Source organism: Aotus nancymaae, unplaced genomic scaffold, assembly GCF_030222135.1.
Source record: "Aotus nancymaae isolate 86718 unplaced genomic scaffold, 86718_ANA_hifiasm-v0.15.2.pri h1tg000053l, whole genome shotgun sequence".
In the NCBI taxonomy this organism is placed as follows: domain Eukaryota; kingdom Metazoa; phylum Chordata; class Mammalia; order Primates; family Aotidae; genus Aotus; species Aotus nancymaae.
In genome coordinates, this window is record NW_026988467.1 from 7,947,926 (window position 1) to 7,964,517 (window position 16,592).

At 56.5% G+C, this 16,592-nt stretch overlaps 1 protein-coding gene across 4 annotated transcripts in view; it reads right to left on the reverse strand.

Annotated features, from left to right (window-relative positions):
- Positions 1-16,592, reverse strand: part of CASZ1 (castor zinc finger 1) — a 161,847-nt gene that overhangs the window by 112,893 nt on the left and 32,362 nt on the right. For 2 of the 4 annotated variants that reach the window (XM_064363254.1, XM_064363255.1), the window contains exon 2: positions 12,219-12,375. The gene's annotated coding sequence lies outside the window, so the exon portion shown is untranslated. Of the gene's footprint in view, positions 1-12,218; positions 12,574-14,251; positions 14,329-16,592 lie in introns of those variants that run through there. The other 2 variants (XM_064363256.1, XM_064363257.1) reach the window with 2 other exon arrangements.

Below are 16,592 nucleotides of genomic sequence, written 5' to 3' on the forward strand. Positions count from 1 at the left end.
CTTCACTTTCCACTCTCCCTCCATCTCTCCCTTTTATGCTGCAAATTCCGAGAGCCCTGATTCCCCTTTCAGCCAGGCGAGGCCCAGACAGCCCTGAACAGACCGGGCGCATGAGGAGGGTCTTATAGCGGGAAGTTCTAGGTGGAGCCTCTCGGTCTAGACAAGGTTCCAGTTTCTCCTCTTACTTTCAGCCAGTTCGGCTGGCGAGCTGGGGTTCGGAGAGGACCCAGGGCTGAGCGTGCCTCTATTTCTTAATACTGTTAAAAGATGACCCTACATCTAACACATATTAATACTTTTTTTTTTTTTTGAGAGAGTTTCATTCTTGTTGCCCAGGCTGGAGTGCAGTGGTGCGATCTCAGCTCACTGCAACCTTTGCCTTCCGGATTCAAGCGATTCTCTTGCCTCAGCCTCCCAGGTAGCTGGGATTACAGGTGCACACCACCACGCCCAGCTAATTTTTGTATTTTTAGTAGAGGCGGGGTTTCACCGTGTTGGCTGGGATGGTCTCCATCTCTTGACCTGGTGATCCACCCGCCTGGGCTTCCCAAAGTGCTGGGATTACATGCATGTATCACCGAGCCCAGCCTATTAATACTAACTTATAACCCCCAACAACCAAGGCCTGGCTGTTCCCCCTCCCCAGGACAGCGCCGAGTAGCAGGTGCCCCATCGGAAGCAGAAGGCTCACTTGGGTCTCTTGAGCAGCACAGACACCCCTGCTGGCTCTCCGTTGGCACCTCTGGGTCCTAGGTGGGGTGGTGGCCTGCAAGGTACATAACGGTCCCTCTGGACAGCCGGCCTGTGTGCGGGCAGCTTGCCTAGGCAAGGGCATTGCATGGTGAAGTGGCAGGGACCCAGGGGCAGGGAGAGCCAGGCCGGAGCCACAGCTCTGAGAAACCCCGGCACACGTGAGGCCCAGGAGCTGGGATGGGCTCTTCTGCAACGATTCTCTTTAGGGGCTGACTGCACAGGGACAGCGGCCTGGGGCTGTGTGACATGAGCCCCAGCTACTGATGCTGCTTTGCTTCAATTTTCTTTTTGCTTCTTCTAATTTTTTTTTTCTTTTTTTGAGATGAGTCTTGCTCTGTCACCAGACTGGAGTGCAGTGGAGCCATCTTGGCTCACTGCAACCTCCGCCTCCCAAGTTCAAGCAATTCTCTGCTGCCCAAGTAGCTGGGATTACAGGTGCGCACCACCAAGCCTGATTAATTTTTGTATTTTTAGTAGAGATGGGGTTTCACCACGTTGGCCAGGCTGGTCTTGAACTCCTGACCTTGTGATCCACCCACCTTGGCCTCCCTGAGTGCTGAGATTACAGGCCTGAGCCGCCACACCTGGTCTTTTTTTTCTAATTTTTAAGAGGCAGGGTCTAGCTCTGTTGCTGAGGCTGGGGTGCAGTGGTGCGATCACGCCTCACTACAGCCTCGACCTCCTGGCTCAAGCGATCCTCCACCTCAGCCTCCCCTCCCAAATAGCTAGGACTACAGGTGTGTGCACTACCTCACCTGGCTAATTTTTATTTTTTAATTTTTTTTGAAGAGATGGGAGTCTCAAACCCCTGGCCTCAAGCAATCCTCGCCGCAGCCTTCCAAAATGCTGGGATTACAGGCATGAGCCACCCCACCCGGCCCTGCTTCAATTCTCTGGACATCAGTTTGCCCACTTATAAAAGGAGGCTGAGGCTGGGTGCAGTGGCTCACCCCTGTAATCCCAGCACTTTGGGAGGCCAAGGCTGGCGGATGACAGGAGGTCAGGAGTTTGAGACCAGCCTGGCTAACATGGTGAAACCCCGTCTCTACTAAAAATACAAAAATTAGACAGGTGTGGTGGCACATGCCTGTAATCCCAGCTACTCGGGAGGCTGAGGCAGGAGAATCGCTTGAACGTGGGAGGCAGAAGTTGCAGTGAGCCGAGATCGCGCCACTGCACTCCAGCCTGGGTGACAGAGCCAGACTCTGTCTCAAAAAAATAAAAAATAAAATAATAAAATAAAAAATAAAAGGAGGCTGAGCTGGACGCTCCTGGGGTCACTGGAGGGTTTGAGAGCTGCTGTGAGTGGAGTGATCGCTGAGACATCGGCTCACGGTGAGTACTCTGCGCTTGCTGGCTGCAACTGTAACTGTTGTTGCTATTATTGTTATTATTATTATTGTTTTGAGATGGAGTCTCATTCTGTCGCCAGGCTAGAGTGCAGTGGTGTGATCTCAGCTCACTGCAACCTCTATCTCTAGGGTTCAAGTCATTCTCCTGCCTCAGCCTCCCGGGTAGCTGAGATTACAGGCGGGTGCCAGAACTGCCCAGCTAATTTTTGTATGGGTTTCACCATGTTGGCCAGGATGGTCTCAAACTCCTGACCTCAGGTGATCCACCCACCTCGGCTTCCCAAAGTGCTGAAATTACAGGCGAGGGCCACCTGGTCCTGCCTATTATTATTATTATTATTATTGTGAGTCTCTTTGAGTCTGTAAACCTTGTTTCAGATGCAGCTAGAAGGGAATGAGGAAGATCTGAGCTTGTAACCTAGAAAAGCCACATTTCCTAAATTATTAATCCCCAGAATCAAAACCAGTGAGGACAGGGTGACAAGGATCTGATTAGCGGCCCTGAGGGGGTCTGGCCAGGTTTTGTGAGCTCAGGTGACCCAGACCTGCCTGGCATAGAATCCAAGACACACCGGCCTCAGAGTAGCCGACAGAGGGCGGAGAAGAGACCCGCACCTCCGGCCCCATCTTCAGGGGGGTGGTCTTTCAGGTGAGGCATGTTTCTCTAGGGCAGCAAGGGTTAACACCGGGGCTGGAGAGGCCAGGCAGTACGGAGCACTCCCTGTTTATTAATAAGCTATTTATCACCAGCTTTGCTTTTAATGCCATTTGGGCTTAATGTTGTTAATGAAATATAAATACCCACGCTAATGATGTTGGTCAGAGGCAACACGGGCAGCAGCCGGCTCGAGAAACGGGGCCAAACCACCGGGCAGACTGGCGAAGAGGCTGAGAGCTTGGGAAGCGGAAGAGGTTCCCACCCGTGTGGCACCCCCGGCCCCCTTCTGCTCCCACCACAAGACGCCCTGGCTGGCTGTGCCGGGAAAGGCTGGTGGCGAGGGGTGGGGGCAGCCCGGGGGGCCAGGGGAGAGGAGGCTTCCCAGGGCACAAGATGCTGTTAACTCCTAAAGAACAGAGCTGGAGCAGAGAGCTCCCACCTCGGGGCACTGCCCGCCTGGCATCAGGCCCCTTGGCTGCAGGAGGCTGGACTTCAACCAACTGGCAGCCCTAAGCTCCCTGGCCACAGGAACGGAGCCAGGGTGTGAGGGGTCACTAGTGGGAGCAGTAAGGACCCCATCGAGCTTTCCACTCCAGACTGGCACTCCCCTCCCTGCCCCACAGTGACGGCCCAGGCAGCCCAGCCCCCTGCGGGGCACACCCTCCCCAAGGAGCTAGCGCGGGCTGCCCAGTTGGGGTGGGCGTGGAAAGGGCAGCAGACGGGATTCCTGCTCAGTGCCCAAGGTCCTGGAACACAGAGGTGGCCCTGCATGGCAGGCTGTTACTCCGACCTTGTGCCTTGCCTGGTCCAGCGCCTCCACACAGTAGGCCATCCCCGCCCATCTATCCCTGGGCTCAGAACAGATGCCCTAGGCGGATGACCATCCTCCCAAATTACCCCAGAAACTTCAGGCCGCCCCCTCTGGAGAGGCCCCCAGACTATTCCTAGACAGCAGCCTCACCGGGGGAGGCGGTCCTGGGGAATTGCTCCCCAGCCTGGTGGCCACAGATGCCCCTGTGGGGACTTAGCCTGGACTCGCCCAAGGGCCACTGTGGCCCAAATGCAGGCTGGGAGACTCCAGCAAGTGGCTGACGTTTGCCTCCATCCTCCTCCCTCTGTACTATGGCAGTGGAGGTCATCGTGACCCCAGCCCTGCCCTGCTTGCCAATTACCCAGGAAGCTCCCCAGGGAGTGCTGCCACTTCCAGAGGGAGGTCCGGGCTGCCCTGGAGAGGGATCCCCCAGCTGCCAGCCCTCCCTGCTCAGGGCTGTCAGAGAAAATACAGGATGCCCAGTGAAATGTGAATTTCTAGTAAACAATGAATATGGCTGGGTGCAGTGGCTCATGCCTGTAATCCCAGCACTTTGGGAGGCCGAGGTGGGGGTATCACCTGAGGTCGGGAGTTCAAGACCAGCCTGGCCAACGTGGTAAAACCCTGTCTCACTAAAAATACAAAACAATTAGCTGGGCGTGGTGGCGGGCACCTGTGATCCCGGCTACTCAGGAGGCTGAGGCAGGAGAGCCACTTGAACTCAGGAGGCAGAGGTTGCAATGAGCTGAGATCATGCCATTGCACTCCAGCCTGGGCAACAAGAGCAAAACTCCATCTCAAAAACAAAACAAAACAAAAACAATGAATACTATTTTCATATAAGTATGTCCAAAATATTGCGTGGAACATACTTACACTAAAACTTCCATGCTATTTGTGTGACATTTAAACGTACTAGGTATCCTGTATTTGTATTTGCTAACTCTGGCAACCCTGTCCCGGTGACTCTGCAGGTAGCACCTGGCAGAGGGGGACAGTTCCCGGTGGGTGAGCAGGTCAGAAGGGGCAGTGAGGCGGAGTGGAGGTCCCTGTCCATCTCAGCACAGCAGATTCTTTTCCGGAGGCCCTTCTTAGAACTGTCTGTCTGCCCTGAGCAGCCTCCCCCTTCACACGTCACTATGCACTGCCCAATACCACGGCTCACCTGCGGGGGTCCCCTCTCACTGCACCCCCCAAAGTCACCTCCACGTCCCCAAGGAGCACAGGGCTCATTTGCTGGGGCTTGGTGGAGCTCAGCTCAACGGCTAATCCCCTGGGTGGCTCCTGTCAGATTATTAATTAGCTAAAGCGGATCGGTCCTGGAACAACAAGCGCGTGGACTTCAGATAAAGCAGGCCAGGGGGGTGGGGGGAGGGCGGTGGTGGGGAGCTGCTTAAAGTGACAAGACCCTGTTTCTGAATGGCTTCCTGGAAGGGCCAGGGGAAGGAGGCCCAGGTCAGAGCAGGGGGAGCTCCAGACAGACCCTCTGTGCCCCCTCTGCCCACTCCCAGATGAAACATGGAGAGAATGCCTTCAAGGAGGGAGATCCGGGCACACATGCGACCTGCGAGAGGCGGAGTCGGTGACAGGTGCGTCTTGTTTTTTAATAAAGAGCTTGTTCCTAATCAGATCATGGCACTCAGAACTCTTCAAAAAGCTTCTTATTTCACTCTGGGTAAAAGCCAGCGTTCTCGAAATGGCCTACCAGGCCTGCAGGATCTGTGGCCCCCCACCCTGACCCCCTCGACCTCAGATGGCATCCGCCCCTCACTGCTCCAGCCACACTGGTCTCCTTGCTTCGCCAACACGCCCCCCGGATCTCACACCTGCTGTGCTTCCCCTTGGCGGGAACGCTCTTCCTACAGATACAGATTAGGTTGGGTCACTCCCTCACTTCCTGTCTTCACCCAAATGTCACCATCGCAGTGACCCCTTCCCTGGGAGCCACATCTAAAATGACAAGCCATCCACCCACCCGCCCCACACACTCCTATTCCATTCTCCAAAGCTGCTCTGGTTTTCTCCTTCCCGAGCGCCGCCATCCAGCATCCCTGCTCTTCCTTTTCCTCATTTATCACTGGCCTCCCTCCATCCAAACGTAAACCTCACGAGGGCAGGATGTTGGCCTCTTCTTTGTTTCCAGCACCTGCAGTGACCACCTAAGTGTCGCCCGAAAATGCCTGATGAATGAATGGAAATGGAAAGTGAGTGGCCAGGGGTGACAGCTCAGGACTTGGACCACCACCTCTCCTGGCTCTGAACCCCCAAGGCTGAGCCCTGGCCAACCCAGTGGGCTCCTCAAGTGCCCAGTTCCTCTCCCCTGACCCTCCCGGAAACCACGCTTCCTCAGTCCTGCCCCCTAAACCCTCGTCCTAAGCATTTTCACTAGGACGCATTCCCAGGGTCTTCTGAGGGATGCCCCCGGGGACTCATCTCTGTGTCACCAGACCCCCGCCCCTGAAGCTGGGACCGACCCTCTCTCTGCCTGGAGAGCAGCTCGGGGTGGGACTCACAGCTGCTGCCAGGGCCCGGCTCAGCTGCTGGCAAACTCCTGGGCTTGGATTGTTTTGACTTGAGTCGGTGAAGCTGAAATACTGAGTCACAACGGCCCTAAACTTCATTACCAGCTCTTAACACAGATTACTAAGGGAAAAAAAGTTGCTTTTAATTGCTTTTCCCGATTAGCATTTCTGGAGAAGAAACTAGTGTTTAATTACACCTTTCCTCCTCTTAGCCCGTTGGCCACGGGGGTCCCAACCCCGCTACCAGAGCCAGGCCCAGGCTCAGAAAAGCCCCTGCTCCCGAGGGAAGTCGAGGAGCCGGACCGGAGGGGAAACTCAGGTGGGGAGCAGGAGGGGAGCAACCCCCAGGCTTTGGGGCAGAGAGCAAGCAGCAGTGGTGTGGGTGGGAGCGTGGGCAGCATCCGGGGTCCTGGGGAAGGCGGGCGGCAAGGGGATTGCTGGCTACCTCATGCCTCGGAGCGGTGGCTCTGGGGCTCAGGGCCTTAACCTAGACCGGGCCTATCCCTGGGTTGATTCCAGAACAAAAGAGGATGGGAAACCTGGCAGGAGACAGAGAGGAGGAGCTTGAAGGCCCACATGAGAAGGTGATGCAGTCGGGACACCGGGACTCCTCCATGTGTGAGACCCGACACCACCTCTCCAATGCCAGCCTTTCTCACTGCAGGTGATCAGGGACAGAGGCAGGGCAGGGGCACTTCTTCCCTCGTCTGCCACACGGCGTCAACCCTCCCAAATCCATGGGTCGTCCCATCCTTTGGAGCAACTGTGTCACCCACTGAGAAGTACCCCAAGTAGCTCCAGACAGGGCAGGTGCTCCCAGCCCTTCCCAACCCCTCTTCCCTCGGACTCGTGCATGGCAGGACGTGGGGGTTTCCTGCGTCTGCTCTGAAGGCAGAGGGCATGGGGAGAATGGAGGAAGGAGGCCCAGGCTGGGGCGTTGGCACCATCAGGTGGAACGCTTGCCCAGATCAGAAACCAAGAAGATCAGTAACTTTTCCCAGACCAACTCCCGGCCACATCTCTGCCCAGTCCAAGGCGACCTTGGAGTCCACCCACCCTCTGGAGCACCACATCACGGCGGGAGGTGGGGAACCCTCCTGCTCCCACCCCTCTGCATCTCCCACCCCAGCTGCAGGCCCTGAAACTGCCAGCTTCGCATCAGATCAAAGCCGTGGAGGATGGCATGAGAACTGTCCAGTCCAGTTAGGAGTGAAGGTCACGGATCTAGTGCAGACCACAGAGGCAGAAAGCAGGAAAAGCCTCCCACGCGTGCCCAAATGCACACACCTGCCACCCGGACACGCCCTCCCCCAGGGCCGGCCCAGTGTTCCGAGGCCGGCAGACACGCCCAGGAAGACTGGCTGACACGCCCCTCGGAGCCAGGCAGAGGCACCAGCTGCAGGCATAGGACAGCCCCACCACACCCCCTCAAGCCGCTGCCCACCTGCACTTCTGCTCTCTCCCGTCGCTGTCCCTGGAGGTCAGGCCACCAGAGCCTCCTACAGGGCCAGGCTGCTGCGCCACACATTGCTTCCCACTGGGGACCTCCCTGACGCACCCCCCACCCTCGCCCCCGCAAGACATCACCAGCCCTCCCTTCCTGTCACCCCCCTGGAGGTCAGGTCTCCAGTGTTCCTGGAAGGCTGGGCTGGCCCATATGGCTGGGAATACGTTGCCAGCAAGGGCAAGTGCTCACGGGAGCCCGCCAGCCGGCTGTGACAGCTTCATGCTCGCCAGCCAGGCCTCTGGCTTGCTCCCGGGCTACAAGGCAGTGCCCAGGGAGGCTAGGGGCCTGTCCGGGGTAGCTGGGATCACTGCTATCACAGCATCGGTGCTGAGACTACCTGCCCCAACCTGGCCCTCACAGATGGTGTCAGGACCCAGGAGAGAGAAGCCTCACATTAGAGGCCCTGGAAAAAGGGAGACTGGCCAGGGCCCCAGGCGAACTGGGGCAATTCACACCTTTGCGACCCTGCCGATGGGTGGGGGCTGGAGGCTAGGCTCCTCCCGTGGAAATGTGGGGGCCTCAGATGAACCCATTTGCCAGCCCTTGCAGCTCATCAACGAGGCTCTACGTGACCCGGCATATGGAGAAAGGTGCGCACAGGTCACGTTCAGAGCCGCAGCGAGAGAAACTGTCAACGTTTAGACCCAATCTCAGACCCAGCACAGAACCCAGGGAGCAAAGACACAAAGCTGGCTTCAGCGCAGAGCCAGGGCCGAAGGGACAGTGTGTGTCCCGGCCTGCTCTCAGGCTCACTCCTGAAAATGGTGCTGGAGAGAAGCATTTCCTGCCACGAGGAGTCCGACCCATCAAACAAGCCTTTCTCAGCAGCCAGCATGGTTCCAAGACGCGCTTCTCCCCTCATGCATAAGACTTTATCCCTCTCACAGCCATGGGTCGTTTTTGGTACTGTGGCTTTCAGGTGGCATGAGAGAGAGAAGACGCAGAGGTACAAATTGGAGGGCTCAGAATGCTGGAGTCATCCTGGGGTCCCCTCTTTTCCTTGCCCCGTTCAATCCATCAGTGAGTCCTACTAACTCTCCCTCTACACACATACAGACTCTGACCCCTTCCCCGCCTGCCCACCTCTTCCCCACCTCGCCACCATCTTCTCACACCATCTGGCCTCCCCATTTCTTCCCCTGGCAGCTCCAATTACCTTTTTAAAACAAATATCGGCTGGGCACAGTGGCTCACGCCTGTAATCCCAGCACCTTGGGAGGCTGAGGTGGGTGGATCACTTGAGGTCAGGAGTTCAAGACCAGCCTGGCCAACACGGTGAAACCCCGTCTCTACTAAAAATACAAAAATTAGCCTGGCATGGTGGTGCGTGCCTATAATCCCAACTACTCGGGAGGCTGAGGCAGGAGAATCACTTGAACCCAGGAGGCGGAGGTTGCAGTGAGCCTAGACTGTGCCACTGCACTCCAGCCTGGGTGACAGAGTAAGACTCTGTCCCCACCCCCCCAAAAAAAAAATCCCGGGTGGGTGCAGTGGCTCACGCCTGTAATCCCAGCACTTTGGGAGGCTGAGGCAGTGGATCACAAGGTCAGGAGTTGGAGACCAGCCTGGCCAAGATGGTGAAACCCCGTCTCTACTAAAAATACAAAAACAAAATTTAGCCAGATGTAGTGGCGGGAGCCTGTAATCCCAGCTACTCGGGAGGCTGAGGCAGGAGAATCGCTTGAATCTAGAGGTGGAGGTTGCAGTGAGCCAAGATCGTGCCACTGCACTCTAGCCTGGGCGACAGAGCAAGACTCTGTCTCAAAAAACAAACAAACAAACAAAAACCCATCACATCACTTTACCTCCCTGCTCAAAACCCTGCAGTGGCTTCCTGTCACCCAAGCATAAAATCCCAGCTTCTCCCCGCTCACGCAAAGCCCTGCACCTCCCAACACCCACCCTGTCCATGCCTGGCCAGTCGGCCTTTCTTTCCAGTCACTGAATATACTGCGGGCCTTCTACCTCAGGGCCATTAGGCTAGCTGTTCTCTCTTTCTAGAATATTCTCCTGCCTGCTCTTCAGTGGGCTGTCCACTTCCTGTCCTTCAATCTCAGCTAAATGTCACCACGTCCCTGAGAAACCTCCTCTGAGCAGCCCTCCAGGAGTGCCAGGCAGTCACTTCCCGTCACCACCTCCTACTTCCATTTCTCCGCTGGTGTCTTCCTTGTTCGTTTTGTGGGTATGTTTCGCGCTGCCTCCCCTATGGACTCGATGAGAACAGAAACCGTCTTGTCCGCTCTGTTTTCTGGTGAGTGACTGGCAGACCCCAGACACTCTTCTCTCTTTTTTTTTTGAGACAGAGTCTTGTTCTGTTGCCCAGACTGGAGTGCAGTGGCACGATCTCGGCTCACTGCAACCTCTGCCTCCTGGGTTCTAGTGATTCTCCTGCCTCAGCCTCCTGAGCAGCTGGGATTACAGGCATGTACCACCATGCCTGGCTAATTTTTGTACTATTAGTAGAGACGAGGTTTCACCATGTTGGCCAGGCTGGTCTTGAACCCCTGACCTCAAGTGATCTGCCCGCCTCGGCCTCCCAGAGTGCTGAGATGACAGGCGTGAGCCACCGTGCCCAGCCCCAGATCCTCTGTAACTGCTGGATAAATGCAATCGGCTCTTCCGCAGAAGAGCCAGAGATGGGGGGAATCTGAGCCAGACAGGGTCAGGCCTGCTGACCAGACCCGAGCACAGGCTTGCCCCCAGTCCACACTGGAGAAGCATGACAGCTCTGAGACCATGAGTCACCCCTGCCACAGAGGACCCCCGCCTGCAGTGCGGCCTGGTCACTGGAAAGGGCTAAGTGAGGAGGGACTTGGCCATGACATTCTCTCTCAGAGCCCTTGGAGTTCCCAAGCTTCATTATCAAGGCCAAGACAGCCGATGCCGGGATGCTGGTGTCCCGCTGGACCTGTGGCGCCCATACCCCACGCCAGCTGCAAATCCCAGCTTGCATGACCCCCAGGATCAACAGCAAGCGGAAACTTCAGAAAGGGAAAAACTAATGGGAGTGTTTTGCCCAGCCTAAGAAGAAAACAAAAAGCCTGTTACTGAGAACAGAGCAGGCAAGCATCCTCTCAGAGCGGGCTCCGCAGGCACTCTGACGGCCTCTTCATGGGCAGGGAATGGGGCAGGGCTGGGCAAGACCACCCTGAGGCTCAGACGCACTTGAGCCCGCATCCCAGGATTCATGATCATCGGGGAAGCAGAGTCTGTTTAGAACAGCTGGGAAGGTGTCAGAGGTGCAGGCGCCAGCGCCAAGCCCCAGCAAGACTTCAGCACCACGAAACTGCCCCACATGGCCCCAGTGCTATCCAGGGGACAATGGCAGCACATCCTCAGTACGACCGACCAACTGCAGGAGTGCGATCGCATTCTGGACACCAGGAAGAAGAGTCACAGCCACACGGTTGCCCAACCCCTCCACAGACACCAAAGGCCGCATTTGCATCTGATTTGCAAATCTCTGGGCTGTATCCAGAGCTAGTTCCCGAGGAGGTATGGCCTGGATTCAGGCAGGTCTGCAGCTTCAGGGACCTACCAAACCCCAGTGGGCACCAAGGCACCCGTCTGTGCAAGCGCTTCCTCCCTGCAAGTTCAAAGTCCAGGGCTGCCGAACCCAGCCCCAGAGGGAGGGGCAGGACACACCTGCCCAGGGTGACCATGGGGAGGAAGAGTGCAGGTAGGTGAGCCAGGGCCGCCGGCTCCAGGCTGCCACAAACAGGAAGAGCCAGCCCCCAGCCTGCCCTCCCCAGACATCCTCTAGGCCCTCAGTCTCCGCCGCCTCCCCTGGACCTTGCCCATGAACTTCACAAACACCCAATCCCTCTGGAATGGTTCCTTTGGGATCTCAAGAAAATACTGAATAATGACCGACATGCAATGAGTCACCCGCTGTGTGTCACGCCCTCACCCCAAGAACTGCCACGTTTGATACCTGCAGGTGAATATCTGACAACGCCAGCTCCACAGACCACCCCTCCCTGGCATCAGTGGCCTGCCTTAGGCAAAGGGCTATTTCCAAGCCTGGGTCAAAAGGCACCTACAGCTTCTCCTCCATGAAGGGTCCTACTGGGGCTGGAGGACCACCGAAGACACCCTCATAAATCGTCCCAGGCCAGCTCCTACCACACACGAGCTCACAGCAGAGCAGCCTCCGGAGATGGAGAAAGGCTAGAACTACTGTCCGGCTCTTCTAAGATGAAGTTCCAACCTACTGCTTAGATCTGGGAGTGGTGGAGAACGGTCCTTGCCTGCAAAGCCTGGGCACCACTGGCACCATTCAATGTCATACCATAGAAACGCTGGGAAGATCCTTAAAAGCCCAGTTATGCCAACCTCTTTATTTCATGGGTGGGGAAACTGAGACCCAGAGAGTAAGTCGTCAGTCAATGGCAAAGCCAAGGCCCAAACGCAGGTGCTCTGCTCCCGGGCGGGGCTTTCTGCTCCATCCCACACTTCCTTCATTTTCACGGATGGTGCTCAAGCTACCACCGTCGGGATCAGAACCCGCTGGGAAAGGTAAGTCTAGGCTCTGAATGGTCCATACCCTAAGGAGCAACCCCCACACTGGCCACCCACGCTTCCTAGTGGCATCTTGGGAACCGGAAGCAGCTACCTTTGCATCCCAAGAGGCCAGGGTCCGAAGTCCATTCCAACACGCGCCACTGGGGAGTTGCGAGAGCCCCTCGTAAAGAAGGGGTCGATGGCCGTGGCAGCCGGGAGGGTAGGTGGGAAGGAGGAGTCTTTGCCTTCAGTCAGCGAGGTCTGTGTGCCTACCAGAATGAGAGAGGGAAACAAAAAAGGTTAGGCTACAGCCGACGCCCACAAAGCCACCCCGCACTGGAGGACAATGGAGGGTAAGGTTCCAGCAAGGTAGGAGATTCTCATTCCTGCCTGCCGATCAGCAGATGGCATTGCCACGGCACGTACCATGCCTGACTCTGCAACCAAGGCACCCTTGGCACAATTATTAGCCAATTGCTACGTCGTTGTCCCACTTAATAAAAGAGGCAAACAGGCAGAAACAATACTGGGCCAATCAGGTGCCTCCCCGGGTAACAGAAGGATCACACCCAAGGCTCGGCATCCAGGGTGAAAGGTCAGGCCTGAAAATGGATCAAGCCAATACTGGAAACGGATCAAGCCCATGCAACCAAACCAAGCCCTGGGTTCCCGAGCTGCTCCCGCCACACTTTCCCTGCACCGGTTGGTTCCCAGCTGTTCCCCTGACCCCTGGGTGGCCTTCTGGGAGCCTCTAAAAAGGGAATCAACAGGTGTCTCTGTAGCAACCCAGGATGGTGAATTTAATTTCTTCTGGTTTTCCTTCCCCACTTCCATTCTGGTGCCGTGCGACTCACTTTCATAAAAAGAAGAGGGCGTGGGCCGTACCCTGAGAGGGGGCTGCTGAGATTCAGTTGTGATAGGGGTTGGGACAAAAAAAAGTAGCCAAAGCAAGTTGGTGCCCTGTTACTGGCCACCTTTGTGTCAATTTAAACAAATATTGTGGTGTTTCCATGGTGATTCCTGTTTTGAATATCCACTACACTCACTTTTTAAAGGGCTTTTCCTGTTTGCGTTTCAACTTCAAACCTGTAAATATTTTCAGCATTTTTAGAAAAAAGGAGCCCATGTGCGTGCAAACACAAATACGAGACCCGGCGCGCAACCTCCCAGCCCCGGAAGCCGGGCCTCAGGATGTGAGCGTGGGGTGCAGAGAAGTCGGAGGGGGTGCTCGGTCCACTCTCCTGCCCACCCTACCTGCAGAGCTGGCATCAGGAAGGTTGCCACTGAAATCCTGGCCCCTTCCTTCTACCTTTGTGGGAAGATTGCAGCACCCACAGCAGCTCTGCGTTCCTAAAGCGTGTGAGCGGGCTGGGCCCAGCCTCTGCAGTGTGGCATGGTGTGGGCAGCTGCCCTGCAGATTCTCCAACTCGGCCCAGCCCTCAGAGTCCCCGGAGGCCTCGCAGGAGTGCCCGAACCCCTCCCCTCCTGCCTCCCAAGGTTGGACCTGAGTGCGAGGGGGAGTTGGCTCTTTGAGGGTGAGGGCTTCAGCATCAGCTCTGTCCCACCTCGGCTGGGGCAATGCCACTGAGGCCAGCTCCTTGGGGGAGGCCATCAGGGATGGACAGCATCCACAGTCCAAGGCTTGGATCAGCCCAGCTCCCATCCCACCCCTCGGCCCCACACAGGGTTAACAGCGGGTTTCCTGGTTTCCATGGATTCCCGCCAGGCCCCTAATGTGAGTTTCGTGTGATTTGGGGGAAGTGGATTTCCTTTGTTTTCCAGTTTGGGAATATTTTTTTCTTTAAAAAAGAGGAAAAAACACTTTAATGGAAACTTCAGGGCCACTGGGAGACTCACTCCTTTGGGCTCTGAAACTCCCCTGCCTGTTAGTCCAGAATGCCTCAAAACCCCGGGCAGCCCATTCACCCACAAAATCCCTCTTGGCTGGGAGAAGGCGTGCCTAGGACCACCTACGCCCCTACTCCCAGAACGCTCATCTGCTGGGGGTCTCCACTCCAATATCCCATCGAAACGACCCCACCTAAAAGTCAGCGTCTTACACCGGAGCTGACACGCCCCTCTTCCCGCTTTGTAAAATGGACATGTACATTTCCCCAGAGAAAAGGTCAAGAGAAACACTTCTACCTCCCCAACTCCAGGCAAGGAACTGGCAAGACCAGGGTCTGACCGCAGGCCAGCGGTGAGCAGCCTCAGTGTTCCATGTGCTTGGCTCGGGGGGGTTCCAGTTATGGAAGGAAAGGGGGTTCCAGGCCCTGGCGGGGCCCTTGTTGGGCCTCTTCCAGCAGAGAGAGGGGCCTGCCCAGGGCAGAGGGTGCTTCTCAGCTTTGGCAGCAAGAACCACTGAATAAAGGGTGTGGCCAGGCCGCCTCCTCCCCCACAGTCTTCCCCATTCCTGCCATCCTCCAGCCCTGCTGGAGGCACCCCTGAACACATCTTCCAAGGGTGTGGCCTTGCTCCAGGACTGTCCCCAACCAAGTGGCCTGACCCATTTACCAAACCAGGGCACAGGCCCTGGGGCCTTCCATGCACTCAGGCTCTCCCACAACACAGGCTGCAGGTGCAGAGCGCAGAGGCCGGGTCTCTCTGACCAGCGGCTCCAGGGTGAGGAGGTGAGAAGCTGAGTGAGTGTGCTTACAGAAATCACACTGGGCTGAGAACCGGAAGTCATGGATCTGAGACCCAGTTCTGCCCCCGAAACCGCCACCAGGCCCTTCGACAAGGCGGCTCATCTCCCTCGGCTCGGTCTCCTCACCAGCCAAACCAAGGTGATACCTCAATCTTCCCTCCCACCTCGCAGGCTGCACAGAGGATCAATGACGGATGGGAAAGGGCATTGACAAGCACTCTAGAAACATCCAGAATCACCATCACCCTCTCCTTCCAAGCTTCTCTAAGGTAGCCTTCCGGAATCTACCTGGGGTGGCCCCACACTCCTGCCTCCGCTCCTCCTCCGTCCTCCACCAAGGCATTTAGATCCACACTAGACTAAAGTAATTTGTTCACGAGTCTGTCTCCACCACTGGACTTTTACCTCCTCAAGGGCAGAGACCAGGTCTGGGTGATCTATCTGTGCGTCCCCGGCATTTAGCACAACAGCTGGGCCACCGTGGGCAGCTGGTGGAACTGAACCAGTCCCTGACTCCATGTCAGACTCAGGTGGGCCCTGCACAGCTTGGCCTCTCTTCTCCGACAGAACATTCCATTGGCTCTTTTCTTTTTTTTGAGACAGAGTTTGCTCTGTCGCCCAGGCCGGAGTGCCGTGGCGCGATCTCAGCTCACTGCAATCCCACCTCCCGGGTTCAAGCGATTCTCCTGCCTCTGCCTCCCAAGTAGCTGGGAATGTAGGCACGCACCACTGCACCCGGCTAATTTTTGTATTTTTAGTAGAGACGAGGTTTCACCATGTTGTCCAGGCTGGCCTGGCCTCAGGTGATCTGCCCACCTCAGCCTCTCAAAGTGCTGGGATTCCAGGCGTGAGCCACCATGCCTGGCCCTGTTGGCTGTTTCGTGCCCCATCCTGTTTAGCAATTCCCTGAGCCCCAACCGGTCCTTGGTCTCTCCCGCTCCTCTGTTAGCCCCATGAATTAATAGCTCTCAGGTTCAAGGGAGCCCCTTAGTTACTTGATCCCCTCCAACCAATTCCAATAAGAATGGACCAAGTGCCAGGCAGCACGCTGGGCCTAAGGGCACATCGGTGAGTGGCCTCTGCTCCCTGCCAACAGGCCTAAGTGAGAACTCACGGTATGAACCAATCAGATGCCTCCTATCTGCCAAGTGCCCTATGTGCATGATCTGGCCAAATCTTTACAACACAAAGGCAGAAATGGTTATGGTCCCCATGGATAGATCAAGGAGGGCAGGCACTTCACACACAGCAACTTGCCAAAGGTCATACCGGGCACAGGTGCCGAAGCCAGGTCTGGGCTGACGGGCACCAAGGCCCAACTCACTGAAAAGGTCATCCTCCTCTCCTCCCTGCGATCTCAACAGCTCCCCACAACTGACGCTCTGGCCCCTCCGGAATCTCGGTTCTCCTGGCCTCAAAACAGGCCTGCGCCTAGTGCCCCAGAGCCACCAGACGGTGCTCACAAGTCACAACCAGAGGCTCAGTTGCTTCCGGCCGGGCTGAAAAGCGGGGGAAGGTGAGGCCTGTGGTAACACCCAGTGAGCAGGAGGCACCTCTGAACACATCTTCCAAATTGGGTCTTGGCTGTGGCCATGCCCACTGCAACCTGTCATCTGATGTGATGGGGACAAGGAAGCCACCTCCAGGCTAAGTCAGGAGGTCCTGTTGGGATAGGGCAACTTCCATTCCTTCTTTCCAGATAAGGGGAAAGTGAAGGGGCTTTATTTTTGGGGGCGTGGGGCAGAGATCTCTGCTGCCTCCCCACCACAATGAACATCAGCCACGAAGACTCTTCCAGGAGGAAGCAGAGCCAGAGAAGCCCTTGATCTTCACCCAGGG